Genomic DNA, 16,446 nt, shown 5'->3' with positions numbered 1-16,446 from the left:
AACTGTTCTTAGTCTGGCCCGTCACCAAGGACCTGTTTGCCTTGGGAGACCCTACCAGGAGCATATAGCCCCAGACAACATAGCTCCCAGGATCATTCGGGTACTCAAACCTCTCCACCACGATAAGGTGACAGTTCAAGGATTAATATGACACCCCTAAATTATATATATTTTTTTTTTATTAAAAAGTGCATGTTAAGCTACATAATCTTAGAAAAGTTTGCAAATGTGTCTTGCTTGCCACTAATGACAGGTTAGCTTGGAATAGCAAGGTCATTAATCGACAGAAAAGGCTGAAACGTCCTTTGGTGTGATAAAAAAAAAAAAGTCCTCCATTGTGAAACCTGTACTGTCACACCACAGGACAAAGTTTCTTTAAAAATCATTTTAAATAATTAAATAATATTTGTTTAACTCCTTTTTTATACTTTTAAATGCAATAATTACATTCATTAAATTAAGCTCTAATCATCAAAAAAAAAAAAAAAAATGAATCTTTAGAATATATGAAATATATGAAAATTTCCCTTTTTAATAAAAAAAAGTTACAAAAAATTAACTTTTTTCATGATATTCACATTTCTTCAAGATGCACTCAATTATATAAGTGTTCGTAAAAGCAACAATACAAAATCTTAAACTATAAAAGTGCCACTTTGTCCCACTATTATGTGCAGGCCTGGCATTTTGCACTGGGCCATAGAACTACAAAATGAATTTTAAATTAGCAATATCATAATTGAATTACATTTTGAATTATGTAGTGATCTAATTTTATCCACCAAGCAATTGTATGTGAATGTGTGAGACTTATGGTCATGGTTATAGGGAAATATCAAGAAGAACAAAGTGCAGTAAACGGTAAAACTGTTTGCACTACAAACCAGTACGTTCATAATTAAGGCAGTACATTAAAAATAACATGGTAAGATACAGCAGTTTGCAACAGTAAACAGCAAAACAAGCTGTTTGTACAGCTAATATAGCTGGAATGACAACGAAAGCCAGACACATTACATTTACAAATGGCCGCGCCCCCTCTTACAGAAAAAAAATAAGGGGCATATGTTTATTCATATGTTTATTTATGTAACGTAAGAGTGTGACTTTTAATTCGTGACGTGCTTTCATGGGCGTGCGCGCGGACCGGATGGAGTTGCCATGGAAACGGAGCGCAACACTGCAAATGTCATGAGGAAACACCCCGTTTCTCGCTGATTTCACTGTTTTCAGGTGAGTTAAGTCCATAAAATCACACAAATATTACTTATAACTGTTGTTGACTCGCTTCTGTTGTTTATTTACTTTATAGGAATGGTTAAATGTCTTCGAAAACGTCTGTTAGCATTTCTACCGTTTTCAGACGACGTATCGTCAGGTATGATAACTATTGCGCTCTTATTTATGAAAGTTTGGGCTTTTAATCAAATCTTCATCTGTAGATGATAGCTTTTGACTGTTTTGTTGATAATATTTCAATGGATGATTGGAAATTGCTTAATTTATTTAACCTTAACATTTACAGTTTACTGTTTATCGATGACGTCACGTTATCAAGGAGCGCGAAAATTGGCAGAAAACTAAAGTTGTTTTGATCTTTTATGGTAAACATAAAACTGTTCTGCGATTTAAAGAGTGACAAAATAATCCTTCTACAACAGAAGGGAGTGTCCAAGATTTCAATATTTCTGAAGGGAGCTGCTGACAGAGGTGTAGGAAGCGCTGAAAAGGTTAAGGAACCTAATATGCATTTTTTCACAACATATATCACAATGAATCTGTTATTTTATTTATTTATTTTTTGCATTTCACCTGCTCTAGCTTGTTTCCATCTAATAAACCTGGAACTGCAGACTAAATATTGTTGGCTCTGTGTCAAATAGCTTGTTTTGTTCCTAGATTCTTCAGTGCTGATGGCCTGCTGCATCCAGCAGAGTCGCAGTGAACCTACTGTAAGACAACATCTCCAAGATGCTATTGACCACAAGACTAGTACAGTAAGTCAAACCTCAAATATAGAGTACACTAGTGTTCAAAAGCTTGAAGTTGATACAATTTGTAATAATTATCTTCTGGTCACCTCTGTAGTAATTATTTGATTCAAATATGTAAAAAGAGTAATATTGTGAAATATTATTACAGATTAAAATAGCTGTTTTCTATGTGAATACATTATAAACTAATTTATTCCTGTGATGTGCAGCTGTATTTTCAGCATCATTCCTCCAGTCTTCAGTGTCACATGGATCCCTCAGAAATGCTGATTTGCTGCTCAAGAAACTTATTATCAGCGTTGAAACAGTTGTGCAGTTTCATTTTTTTGGTGGAAACCGTGATGCATTTTATTTTTCAGGATTCACAGATGAAAACAAAGTTCAAAAGACCTGCATTTATTTGAAACAGATGATTTTGAACAATTTGATGCATGTAACACTAACATTCAAATGTTTGGAGTCTATGTAACAACGAATCCAACAAAAAAAAATTTCAGCACGTCTGTATTTTAACATTGATCATAATCAGAAATGTGCAGTAAATCATCATATTAGAATGATTTCTGAAGATTTGTCACTGAAGACTGGAGTAATGATGCTGAACATTCAGCTTTGATCAAAGGAATAAATGACATTTTAACATAATATTCACATAGAAAAGAGTTGTTTTGAATTGGAATAGTCACAGTGTTACTATTTTACTGTAATTTGATTCAATAAATGGAGCGGTGGTGAGCATAAGAGATTTTTTATAAAGGCATAAATTATCTTACAGACCCCAAACTCTTGAATGGTTGTGTAAATTACAGTTATGATTGTAAATAACCATCAGTTATTTAATTAGTTTCCAGGATTTATATATTATTCTTATTATTTAATTATATCCTTTCTTTAATATTAGTCAACTGTTTGTTATATTTTGTAATGTTATTTTACACTCTATAAGTTATTTAACCGATATAGACTTTTATTTTGAAAGGCGGCTTGACGGAAGTGCTCAGAGCCCGCTCATGCAAGAGGGTCTGGCTGCAGACATGTGGGCGAGTGGAGCTCCACTCAAGAGCGGAAATACGTCACCTCCACTAGCGACGCCGCCGCCATGTTGGACCGGGCCCTACTTTCCGTAGAATTACGTCGCCTCCACTAATGACGCGGCCGCCATGTTGGTCCGGGTAACACTTTACGTAGAGTGGAGCTCCATTTAAGAGGGAAAATATGTCACTACCACCAAACTTTCGTTTTGTATTACTTGTTATATACACGTATAAAGGGTGCTTTGCCAGTTATGTCACCTCTTTGTACGTAATGTTAATATGTTCTGTACTTTTATCTTTGTTACTTTTACCTAGTAGAAATAAAAAAAATATATATATACACTAATCTTTTACGGTTTATGACAAGACAGCATTTCTTACCCCCCCCCCCCCCCCAGCAAATTAGCACTACAGACATCAATTTGTTCATGTTTGTTTTACCAGTGTACAACTGCCAATGTAACATTCCATACATTTGAGAAAGTTAACCTTATGTTTTTAATATTTAGCAGTGAAAAATAAATGAAATATTAAATAAATTATTAAAATAATACCTCAACCAGAATTATGTGTGTTGAATTTTGTATTTTAATCAAAATAACAACATATACAAAATAACCACAGTAAAATAATGAAGAATAACTTCCACAATTTAGAAGTTTTAATGGTTTTTGAGTAATAATAATAATTAACACATCTTACACTACATTGAAAACACATGAACTGCAAGTGACCATAATTGTTACTGTAATAACACAATGTGTTCACATGCACGCACACTTTACTCTTCAAGACCTCCATTTTCTGTGAAGCAATCCCAGCTACAGTAGCCAGTGTGGTCATCTGAGGAGTAAAACCCCAAAAGCACTCCTTGTTGGCCATTTTCCTGGTGACCAGCCCCACAGTCTTTGTGAAGCTGGCTGCACTGTAGGCGACTGCACCTAGAGATTATGTACGGCTTTCTGTACTTTAGATAGTGTCTCTTTAAATATCTTCACTGCACCTGTTCAGTATCAACAAAAAAAAAGTTTAATGTTAAGGAAATGGAAGAGAGTGAGATTACTTAGTCTAATTGTTATAGCCACAAAAACAAGAGGGTCAACCACACTTACTGAAGTCACCATCAAGCCAGTTGAGTGTGGCTCCTGTTAAATATGCTCCTGACTGACAGTGTTGTTAAATCTCTGGCATGAACAATTACGTCAGATGGGTCAAGTTTAATTACAATACTGACATTTAATTATCATTAATGTTAAAGCAATTTACTTGTTGCTGAAGGTGCCTGGGCCACCACAGTTGTGCTTTGTTGTTCTGATGCATCTGATTGCTGGGCTGGGGACACAAAGAAGACATGAGCACAGCAAAACTGGAACAATACTAAGTCTGTGTGCTGACGTTTTGTAAATTCAACACAGAATAGTACTGCATCATTTACCTATGACAGTCCCATAGCAGACAAGGTGATGGTGCTCAGAAGTTTCAGTCTCTATTTGTGGAGGTGTTATGAGGATGGATAACACTTGATATACATTTGATCTGAATCAAAAAAGTAAAACAATAGAATAACAGAACAACAAAATAGAGAAAATAAATATGTTAATGTCACATGTAAAAAGACCTTGACTTCTAAGGTGGCAACATACATTTAAAATGTAAAGAGTGCTGCATCTTATATGCCAATCCTATTCAAGTTCAAGTTCAAGTCTGCTTTATTGTCAATTTCCACATGTACAGTACATACATACAGAGAATCGAAATTGCGTTACTCTCAGACCCCGGTGCATACAGATAACATTAACATTAAAGCCTAAAAAAATAACTAGATCAAATATAAAATGTAGATACAATTATACAATAAGGGAATTATAAAAAAAGACATATAATAAAAATAAAAGTTAAAAATAAAGTTAAATAAAGCAGCGCAAGGTAAATGAGAGATATAGTGCAAATCAATGAAGTGAACAACAGTGCAGTTAAAAGATTTTTTTAGTGCAAAAAAAAATCACTTATTAAAAATACACATTCACCTCTATCCCTGGAGGTGAATGAAAAATTAAATATGAAAACAACCTCCTCATATGACCTTTTTAAAATTATACAACAAATGCTAAAGGCATACACATACAAAACGATCGTGTCCTTTCATTATTCACTACGTTATTTTACCACAAGCCACCAAAAACTAAGTTACATCTATGCTATCCATCATGTACTAAAGGTAAAAATTTAAAGAGCAAACAATTAACAAATAAGTTTATCAGAAATGTATTATCCAAACTTTACTTCCCCAGTCAACTGAAAAGAAAGTATGTTCTTCAAGAATTTATTGAAGAAGAGGCAAAGAAAATAAGGAAGCTTTATTTTACTTATCCAGTTCTTCCTAAAGCCAAAGAAGTAACATTTAAAATTCTAAAGGACATTTATCCATCTAATCACTTCCTACAAGAAAGATTTAATTGGGAGAACAATTCATGCGGGTTCTGTGAGAAAGATAATGAAACTGTTGATCATATGTTTTTGAAATGTGAATCTGTACAGACTTTTTGGCTGGAATTTCAAAACTGGCTTCATTTCAAACAGATATCAATACACCCTTTGACTGTGATCTCAGTTAAGGTTGGAGTATTGTTGAAGGAAAAGATCCTAGACTTTTTGATAAATAACTTAATTACTTTGTGAAAATACTAGATTCATAGATAAGTAGATAAGTAAGATAAGTACCTCACTTCAGCGGATGGAAGAATGAACTAAAGATATTTGCAAAGTCTCTTCATTACAGGATTGACAGGAACGCCCAGAACCTCTTGTATGCTTTGAACTTGTTTTTGTTGTTAGAATAAGACCCTAAGACATCTTTCTTTTTCTTTCCGTTATTTATTCTGTTTTATCTTATGGTGTGATTATTGTTATTTTTTCCATCTTTTTTCTTTCTATTTGGCTGTATCAACACTAATAATATGTGTCCAGTTGTTGAAATGTGGGGTAAAGGTTTGTAATTGAACTTGATAACTTAATAAAAAAACACATTGGACAGAAACATTGATCTATAAATTACTATATGTGGTGTATATATGATCAGTAGCCAGACATCAACATTGCTCGCGATATAAATCTATAAATCCATAGTGTTTAGTAATTCTTATGTTACTAATTTCACGTAAGCCCTGTGCGTTTTTCTTACACTGCGCGTTACAACAGCGTCAGTTCACCATTTTAGCGATGCAGAGATAAAATTACCTGAGTTTAAGTTTGAAGTACTCCCGGCGACGCCATCTTGATGTTTTCAAGTGGAGGTGACGTATTTCCGGTTTGAGAGTGGAGCTCCACTCGCCCATGGTCTGCAGCCAGACCCTTCTCCGCTCATGCACGGAGAGCGCGGAATACGGAGAAGGAGAGCGCACAAAGACGGAGACTGCACACGGCTTTAGGAATTAAGGACACTTTTAAGTGAATTTATGCATCAGATTGTTGTTTTGTTTTCAGTATTTTGTTTGCTTTGAGTTTGTTGCTTGACACCTGGTTGGAAAGGAGAACAAGGTAGTTAAGTTCATTTATGCTCTTATATAACGTAACACACATATATTGCATGTGTCTCTGTTGACATAATTTTATGTTGTTTAGGATGAATGTTAGTGTTAATTGCGTAATTTTATTGCTGTAAGGTTGATTGTATTTTTTCATTTTTATATATAAGATCTCATTATAATTTCCAATATTGCTTATTCATCTGTTTTAGCTCTTACGGTGTTGTGAAGTCTATAAGGACAATAAACACAAAAGGAAAGACAGTACAACATCAGTGAATGAGTTAAATCCTTTATTCTTCAACCGGGCTGTTACAGTAAGAGCTTGCCCTATTGATTCCATTTGCTGATGTAAATGATGACAGACAAAGGATCAAATTTGTGCACTCCTGTGAAGGAAATTGAAGTATTAAACGCTGCACAAAACAAGGAAACAGATGATGAGATAGAAGATCGATCTGAAGTTGAAAAGAGAAATGAAGTACGTCGCTCTGTCCGTGAACGAGTTCCAACAGAAAAGATGCTTGCATATCAAAGAGAGGAGTCAGAAAAGGCAGAAAAAAGGCTTATGCATGCATATGAAAAATGGAAGGATGAGGCTCGAAAGGCAAGAGGGCTGCTGAAAACAGACATCACTGAAAGCCAATTAGCGTCAATTATAGACATATTGGAAAATGAAAGAGAAACTGTAATGAATGCATACATAAAGGTTCGAAGTTATGCAACGCCACCCACTGATACAAGGAGAAGAATTGATGCTTGCGATGCCGTGACAAAGGATATTGTAAAGATTGCTTATGAGAGGATCTCAGGTGTGGATGGAGACTTTGACAGTGAGCAAGTAAAGGGGCGTCTTCGTGAACTGCTTGATCGAGATTATGCTCGCTCCATCTATGGTTCTACGGTCTCACATATCAGCTCAAAGTCAAGTACGCCCATAAGTCAACCTTCAGTGAACTCCATCCTGATGGCTAAGCGAATAGAGGCAGCAGCAGAGCTTGCAGCAAAGGAAGCAGAATATGCAACAATAATGGAGGAAAAGGAACAAAGGGAAAAAATACAACTTCTAGAAGAGAAGCAAAAGAAAGAACTGGATGCTCAAAGGAGTGAGTTTGAAAGATTACAAGCAGTGAAAGAGGTGAGAGCTGCTAAAGCAAGACTAGAAGTGTATGACAAGGAAGAAACCACTCACTCTGCTTACCAAAATGAAGAGCTGCTACAGCCTATAAGCATTTCCACACACAAACCTGTGTATTCATCCTCAGTTAAGCCAACACTCAATGAAAGAGTATCATCGCCAACACCCAATGTGGATGTGTCTTACCTTGCACAAGCTGTCCAAGACAGTATAACATTAAACAGACTTCCTATGCCAGAGCCCACTGTTTTTACTGGTGACCCAATTCACTTCATAGAGTGGAAAGCTTCATTCCAATCACTCATCGACAGAAGACATATTTCCTCAGCAGATAAGTTATACTATTTGAAGAAGTATATTGCTGGGTCTGCTCTGAAAACCTTAGAAGGCATCTTTTACAGAAACGATGAGGAAGCTTACAAGGATGCATGGAAAAGACTTCAAGATCGATATGGACAGCCATTCACGATTCAAAGAGCATTTCGAGAGAAACTCGCAAACTGGCCCAGAATCCAGCCTAAGGACTCAGAAGGTCTCCGAAATTTCTCAGATTTCCTGACCACATGTAAGGACGCTATGCCTCATGTGAAGGGACTGGAAATACTGAATGACTGTGAGGAGAATAGGAAACTTGTGAGCAAAATTCCTGATTGGGCGGCTGCCCGCTGGAACCGCCAAGCCACACAAACACTGAGTGAGACACAAGATTTCCCATCTTTCCAAGATTTTGCACATTTCATGTCCATTGAGGCTGAGGTGGCCTGCAACCCAGTCACTTCCTTTCATGCCCTTCACGTTTCTGAAGCTAATAAGGAGAAACATAATCTTAAGGTTAGTAAGAATAAGGCCAGTGTTTTCCATACGAAGTTAGTCACACAGCATGAGAATCCAAAGCTCACTAGTAAAATCACTAAACCATGTTTGTTCTGTCAAGGTAGTGAGCATCAAATTCATGATTGCTCTAAATTCACTGCAAGATCTCTTGAAGAGCGAAGACAATTCATAAAGGACACAAAGCTGTGCTATGGATGTTTGAGACTTGGTCACAATGCCAGAGACTGTCACTCCAGACATAGCTGTAACACCTGTAAGAGAAGACATCCAACCTGCTTACATGATGACGGCTTCATTAGAACGTTAAAGTCTTCCTCTCTTCAAGGCCCAGAGAATGCACACGAGAAAGTCACAACGTCTTTAAGTGTAGAATCTGGATGCACATCTGCTAACACCTCAATGATTGTGCCAGTGTGGTTGTCCTCACAAAACAACCCAGTCTCTGAGAAACTTGTCTACGCTCTGTTAGACACACAAAGTGACACTGTCTTCATTGAATATGCAGTAAGTCAAAGTCTAAAGGTCGACTCATGCCCAGTGACACTTAAGCTCACCACTATGGTAGGGAAGGATTCGTTGATATTAAGTGAAAGAGTTTCTGGTCTTAGAGTTAGAGGCTTTAATTCACCATTAGTACTAGACCTTCCCGCTGCATATACTAAAGAATGTATTCCTGCGGATCGTGCACACATCCCTACCAGAGAGACAGCCAGGTGTTGGAAACATCTTGCTCCTCTGATAGACAAAATTCCCCCACTTCAAGACTGTGAGGTTGGTCTATTAATAGGATATAATTGTTCCAGAGCTTTGGCCCCCAGAGAAGTCATTCTTGGAGCAGAAAATGAGCCATATGCTGTTCGTACAGATCTCGGATGGAGCATTGTGGGCCCTTCCTTGACACATCATGAGTCACAAAGCAGTCTTACTATGTGTCACAGAGTATCTATCAAGGAGATTCCTGCTGTAACGCCAACTGACGTGATTAAAGTGTTGGAGTCAGATTTCAAAGATACTGAAGAAAAGACAAGAGTAGTGTCTCAAGATGATATTATGTTCTTGAACAAACTTGGAGAAAGTATCAGGATGAACAAAGACAGCCACTTGGAAATGCCTCTTCCATTCAAGAGAAGACCCTGTCTTCCAAATAATGAGCCTCTTGCGGTCACAAGACTTCAGCATTTAAAGCGGAGATTAATGAAGAACCTGGAGTACAGAGAGCATTATGTTAAGTTCATGGAAGACGTAATAGAGAATGGTGATGCAGAAAGAGTCATTGATGAAGGGAAGGAAGGAGAAAAATGGTACATACCTCATCACGGAGTGTATCACTCGAAGATGGATGATGGAGTCTCCAGTGTGGAAAGTGCAGAGAAGGCCATAAAGGTGGCTCAAGAAGCTCGCCAACTTTGTGCATTAGGAGGCTTAAGGCTGCATAAATTTGCATCCAATGACAAGGCAGTTTTGGAGACAATACCGCCCTCTGAGTGTGCTGTAGATGTTACATCTGTCAATCTCTCCCTCACTGACCAGTCCTTGGAAAGAGCCCTAGGCATTTACTGGCATCTTGAACATGATCATTTCAAATTTCGTGTCATTATTAAAGACCAGCCAGCAACCCGTAGAGGTATACTGTCTACTGTGGCCTCGTTATTTGACCCCTTAGGGTTTCTCGCACCATTATTGCTCAAAGGAAAGGCTGTTCTTCAAGAAATGTGCCGAAATGGCATGGGCTGGGACGATCCCTTACCTGATGATTTGCAGTTAGGTTGGGAGCACTGGAAGACCGATCTTCTTAACTTGGAGAAGATTCAGGTGCCTCGTTGTATTGTGCCTGCTGGGTTTGGGACAATCATGATGAGAGAGATTCATCACTTCTCAGATGCCAGCATGAGAGGATATGGCCAGTGCTCATACCTTAGGCTCAAGAATGAGCAAGGTGACATCCATTGTTCTTTGCTCATGGCTAAATCTAGAGTAGCCCCGCTTAAGGTCACCACAGTCCCTCGATTAGAGTTGACTGCTGCAGTTGTGTCAGTTGCAGTGAATGATATGTTGAAGGAAGAAATGAACCTTGGAGATGCAGAAGCATATTTCTGGACTGACTCTCAAGTAGTGTTAGGTTATATAAACAATGAAGCTCGCCGCTTCCACACGTTTGTCGCGAATCGAGTTCAGAGAATTCATCGCACCACAACTCCTCAGCAGTGGCGATACATTCCATCTGATGAAAATCCAGCCGATTATGCATCACGAGGTCTGAGTGTTAATGATCTGGTCACGTCCAGCTGGTTCAGAGGACCGGACATTTTGTGGGAACAGCAAATACCTTCCCCTGTGGATGTTAACCCACAACTTCCAATCGGTGACCCAGAGGTCAAAAAGGCTCAATCACTTAACACACAAACATTACAGTATTCCTGCTTATCCAACCGTTTCACAAATATGTCCTCATGGTCCAAAGTCATCCAAGCAGTTGCACGCCTACTTCGTCGTGTCAGGAAGGACAAGTCTAGTGACCACAGTACAGTGGCAGAACGTGAGGATGCTAAGTGCATCATAATTAAGGACTTACAGAGTCAGATATATGCAGAAGAAATAGCCTTACTCCGTAAGGGCAAACCGCTCCCACGCAGCAGCAGGCTATACAATCTAAATGCCTTTGTTGATCACAACGGATTGCTCAAGGTGGGAGGAAGGCTTTGTGATGCTTCTGCCCCTAACTCCTCCCAGTTAAACTTTATTAAAATGTATTAAATGTTACTCTGGCATATGCAGTCCATTCTATAGAGACTGTGTCTGTTCCCCAAAAACAGACAACAAATAATATGTTTATTAAGGGATCTAGAAAAATTATTTCAGTTTAAACCTACTAGATTAAAAATAGTACTCAATGTACTCCATTGATGAAATAGTAAAAAGTGCACATTGCCTGAAATGATATGAACAGCAACTATGCTAATCTTTCTCCCTTTGCCTTCCTGTTTCTGCAAATGTCCATCCCAGGGTTATTAAAAACTGCACAGCACAGGACTTGTGAGGACTTCAGATGATACCAGTACTCAAAAGACCTTAGATGATGGCAACTATAGATGGACATACAAACTACCGCCACTGCAAAAAAGGTAATGTTAATTTAAAAGAGCTGTGTCACAGTATCAAGGGCTCCCTTATCAGTTCTGCTTTCAGTACTGGAGAGTAAAAGATACATTTTTTTTGTTTGATGTTTTTTGTTTGATGTTTTATTAGTACATATCCGTTATCTTGCACATTTTATCTCCCCAACAGATTCTAATTTGAAAGAAGTTTATAATGCATGTTCGCTACTCCCAATTCAGAAGACTGAATCAGCCTGTGTATCTGAATGTTTCTCATACTCACTCCTCTCTGCCGCGTCTGAATTTGGGATTTTCCTTAGCTGTCAGTTATAAACGTCAAAATTAAAAGAAATAAACATTTGAAATATATCAGTCTGTGTGTAATGAATAAATATAATATACAAGTTTCACTTTTTGAATGGAATTAGTGAAATAAATCAACTTTTTGATGATATTCTAATTATATGACCAGCACCTGTATATCATTTGTTGATTTTGATTGCTTCCATTGTCCTCATTTGTAAGTTGCTTTGGATAAAAGTGTCTGCTAAATGTAAATGTAATGTTAATGTGTATTTAACTATATTTATAAATATTTATCTGTATTTTTTATTTTGTAATAATGTAGATGTATTTGTTTTATATCTATACATGCAGTTGTATTCATGTATGTATATTTATTTGTCTAATTTTTATATTTTAATAAAGCAGTTTACATGAGTGTTTTCTTTATTCTGGATGAATTACATATTCTTTTGTGTCTAGAAAGGGTAAATATGGGCCATATCTAACCCAGAAGTCAGCCACAACTGGGACGGATCTGGGCCACATCTCAGAAATGGCGTGGTTGACATCTGGGCCAGGTGTCGCCCATGCTATTTGTGAGATGCGGCATGGATCTGGTACAGTTGTGGCTGACTTCTGTCAGACAAAACTGGGCCAGATCTGGCCCAGATGTCACCCACACCATTTCTGAGATGTGGCCCAGATCTGGTTCAGTTGTGGCTGACATATGTCAGCCAGACTCAGGTTGAGTCATCGCCGTCATTCCGCGCGGTATGTGGGCCAGAAGAATATGGGAGATGTGGGCCAGAACTGGGCCACATGTCATTTGCTATCTGGGGAGTAGTAGACGAGAGTATTCAGATAGCGCAGATTATAGATAGATATATAGATAGACTACATATATATATATATATATATATATATAGAGAGAGAGAGAGAGAGATAGATAGACAGACAGATAGATAGAGAGATATCGACCAACAGCGACCCAAACGCACTCGCTTCCCTCCAGCACAAGCTTTTCAGCGCAGTTTCCATGGGACAGCACCCACACAAGCTCCTGTCAAACACAGCGACAGACACACGGCTACGTTTGCAACAACATTTTCACCGGAGGAAGAGATAAACGCTTAGAAACGTCCATATAGCTAGCATGATGCCTTCTATTTCTAGATGACAAAGACAAAAAAATTTACCAGTTCTACGACACTATGACAAAGGTTACCGATACTTATATGAACTAACGTCATGATCACTGCCACTAGATATAAAGAAAACAATGATTTTTTTTTTCAATCGGTGCTACTCAATGACAGTAAAAAAAAAAAAAAAAATTATATATATATATATATATGTATGTGTGTGTGTGTGTGTCGTTATTGTGCACTGCTGCTCGTAAACTACACTGTAAAAAAATTTGCCGTTAAATAACAGTAATTTTCTGGCAGCAGGGGTGCCAGTAAAGTACTGTTAATTTACAGCTCTTAACCATTAATTTACCACTCTTATTTTTTAACAGTATTTTACCGTAAATTCTACCATGGAAATTAACTCCACTCCCACTGCTTCAAACAGTTCGAGTTTTTAAAACTAGCATTCCTACGATGTTAGTACTATGAACTTATTTCATTTGAGTCCACTGAGAAGGAATATTTCTTACACTTAATGTGCAGTAATAAAGTAACTAAATATATTTTTGACTTTTACTCAAATCACTGCAGCTCATTGTCAGCTATAGCACACATGTATGTGCTGAAGTACTTAACACAGAGATCATCACTGTATCAGCGACTCCACATTTACTGCCTTTATATAAAACAGCAGAAAATCAGAATTTGTGGCTCATCATTGACTGAAGCACCAGCTCTACTCTACAGCACAATGGTGAACAACAAAACTACATTAAACTAAACGATCTCTCTTGTGCAAACACACATTAATACAGTCAAGTTCAGTATTTACTCTCATTATCAGTGTATGACTTTGCCTAATTTTTTTTCTATGAATGTTCACAAATATTTTAGTTAAATTAACTTTTTTTTTCATTTGGTAAATCTGACGTTTACATTTTACAGTGTATTACTGTTTTTCCTTGACTTGACGGCAAAAAACTGTAGAAAAACACTTTTTTTGCTGGCAACCATTAATTTACGGCAAGAAACAGTAGAAAAACAGTTATTTACTGGCAGCAGGGGTGCCATTAAATAACTGTTTTTCTACAGTTTGTTTCCTGTAAATTAATTACAGTTTATTACTGTTAAATTATGTTTCATGCTGTTTTTTCTTCATCTTAAATCTTTAACCCTTTAAACCCCACAAGAAAATCCTCAGTTTTAAATGAACACTTATAATGTGTGCACACTACAGAGTGTTAGAGTAACACTGAATCAGTGAAGTTAATGAGATAATTCAGTGATTAATTGATGATTGAGCATTAGTGATAAACACCTGCGGAATCACTGAAGGAAAGAGAAACACAAGAACTACAAATGACTTCAGCCACAGCCTTAGATGAAATCAACTGAATAAAAGAATACATAAAATCTCTCAAGATCTGATTAAACAACTACTAAAACAGCTTCACCAGATTCACATTACTAACCAGACTGACTTTATTTCTGTCAGATGTCTACAGAAGAAATTATGGAGAGTTAAATAGGTTTAGGTGTTTTTTTCACTACCATGATGGAGATCAGTGTTTACTTTAGTTGGGCTCTTGAACGTGACTTTTCAACAACTAAGTTTTTTTTTTTTTCATGCTGTAACAATGCGCCTTTGGAACCTGTTATAGCAAAACAAAAGTACACAGAAGAAAAAAAAATCTGATATTGTTGTTTATAGATTGACAAGAACAAATACTATTATTTCTGATCTAATCCCGTGTCTCTTCTCTTATTGAATATTTATACTACAGCATGAGAAGGAACACTGCTGAGCCATAAGTTATGAAAGACTGTTAAGAAAATTTCACTCATAATAATAAAAAAAAAACCTTTGCTGAAATTTAGACAGAAACATCAAGAATCAGCGTATGAATCACAACAATGGTGACAATCCACAAAATAAATGAACAGATCAGTTCTGAACATCACAACACATGCTACTAAAACTTAAAACAAATGCAAAATTATAAGCACATAAGAATTCAAGAAAATAAGTGAACAATTCAGGGGCATAATTTATTCATGCCGCAATGCATGCTGGGAATCATGGATGAGTTTTATCCTGTGCTGGTACCCAGCATGCATTGCATCATGAACCTTTTGATTGTCACCATTGTTGAGATTCATATGCTGATTGTTGATTTCTCTCTTTGAGTGTTGTGGGGACTGCTGCCCGAAAAACTTTTTAACTAAAACTAGTCGTTAAATCCATAAATACTGGTTATCACACTACTTTTCAATCTTACAAAATTTAACTGTCATTCACTCAAATATTTTAACACCAAATTAATATTTGATTATTATAGCAACACTTTAAGTCAGTCTAGTAGATCATGCCTGTTAGAAACAACCATAATCACTTGACTATCAAAATTAATACTGCTGTAACAGATGCATCATAAATATACAAATACAGCAATAAAACAAAATTTAAAGTGCAAAAGTCAATGGTCAGGAGCCCAACTAAAGCAAACACTGATCTCCACAATGGTGACGTTAAACGAAACAGTAACATTATCATCTAAATCTCTTTAATTCTCAATAAGATCTTTTGATCTCTGTTCTCTGATCTGACAGAAATAAAGTCAGTCTGGTTAGTAATGTGTGAAGTTGGTGAAGCTGTTTGTTGATCGTTTAAATCTTCAGTTGATTTCATCTAAGGCTGTGGCTGAAGTCAGTTGTATTTCATGTGTTTGTCTTGTTATGTTTTTTTTTCTTCAGTGATTCTACTCATTAACAGCAACTGTTGATCAGTGTCTGAATTCACTCATTAATTTTCATTCTCTCTGTCAGGTGGACTATATTAGTAAACTCATGTAAGGAATAGTGAATGAGGGAGTAGGGTGTGATTTGAAACACAGCCACTGAGTGTCGACTTTGAACGTTGTTAATTTACGATATATAGCAGCAGGCTACTTCTCGACAACGATGAATATTACCCAGAATGCACTGTTTTAATGAAAAACAGTATTTTACTGTCGAAATTTGGCCGTTTTTTTACAGCGATTTTTAACAGTGTAGCTCCAGTGCTCATTGCTGTGATGCTAAATGATAGCAACTCACCAGGACACTTCACCAACTCCACTCATTCTCCTCGGGCCATGCATTACAAGCTTTCCTCATTTGCCCTCTCACGGCTGGCTTGATCTAAAATACACTGCCGTGGGTCATCATGTTGGCTCTTGCCACCTCTTCCTCATCCCAGTCAGTCGCTATAGTTCTGATGCTGCCCCAGATAGCAAACTGACACAGAATCAACGTAGAATCGACGTTTCTCACGGCGTCGAAACGACGTTGATCTCCGACGTCGATCCAACATCGTTTTGCTCATCGGGTTAACGTTGATCCGACGTCAGGCGCGCCATTCAAAACTAACGGA

The 16,446-nt window shown here is 37.2% G+C and overlaps 1 long non-coding RNA gene across 1 annotated transcript; it reads left to right on the top strand.

The window, feature by feature from the left end:
* The first annotated feature begins 1,195 nt into the window (after positions 1-1,195).
* LOC113081806 (uncharacterized) lies at positions 1,196-1,700 on the top strand. Its single transcript, XR_003282352.1, has 3 exons — positions 1,196-1,233; positions 1,313-1,378; positions 1,662-1,700. It is a non-coding gene; the product is annotated as an uncharacterized LOC113081806 (long non-coding RNA).
* Positions 1,701-16,446: the final 14,746 nt, after the last annotated feature.

This window comes from Carassius auratus, unplaced genomic scaffold, assembly GCF_003368295.1.
Source record: "Carassius auratus strain Wakin unplaced genomic scaffold, ASM336829v1 scaf_tig00035080, whole genome shotgun sequence".
Lineage (NCBI taxonomy): Eukaryota > Metazoa > Chordata > Actinopteri > Cypriniformes > Cyprinidae > Carassius > Carassius auratus.
This window is presented reverse-complemented; position numbering and strand designations above follow the sequence as displayed.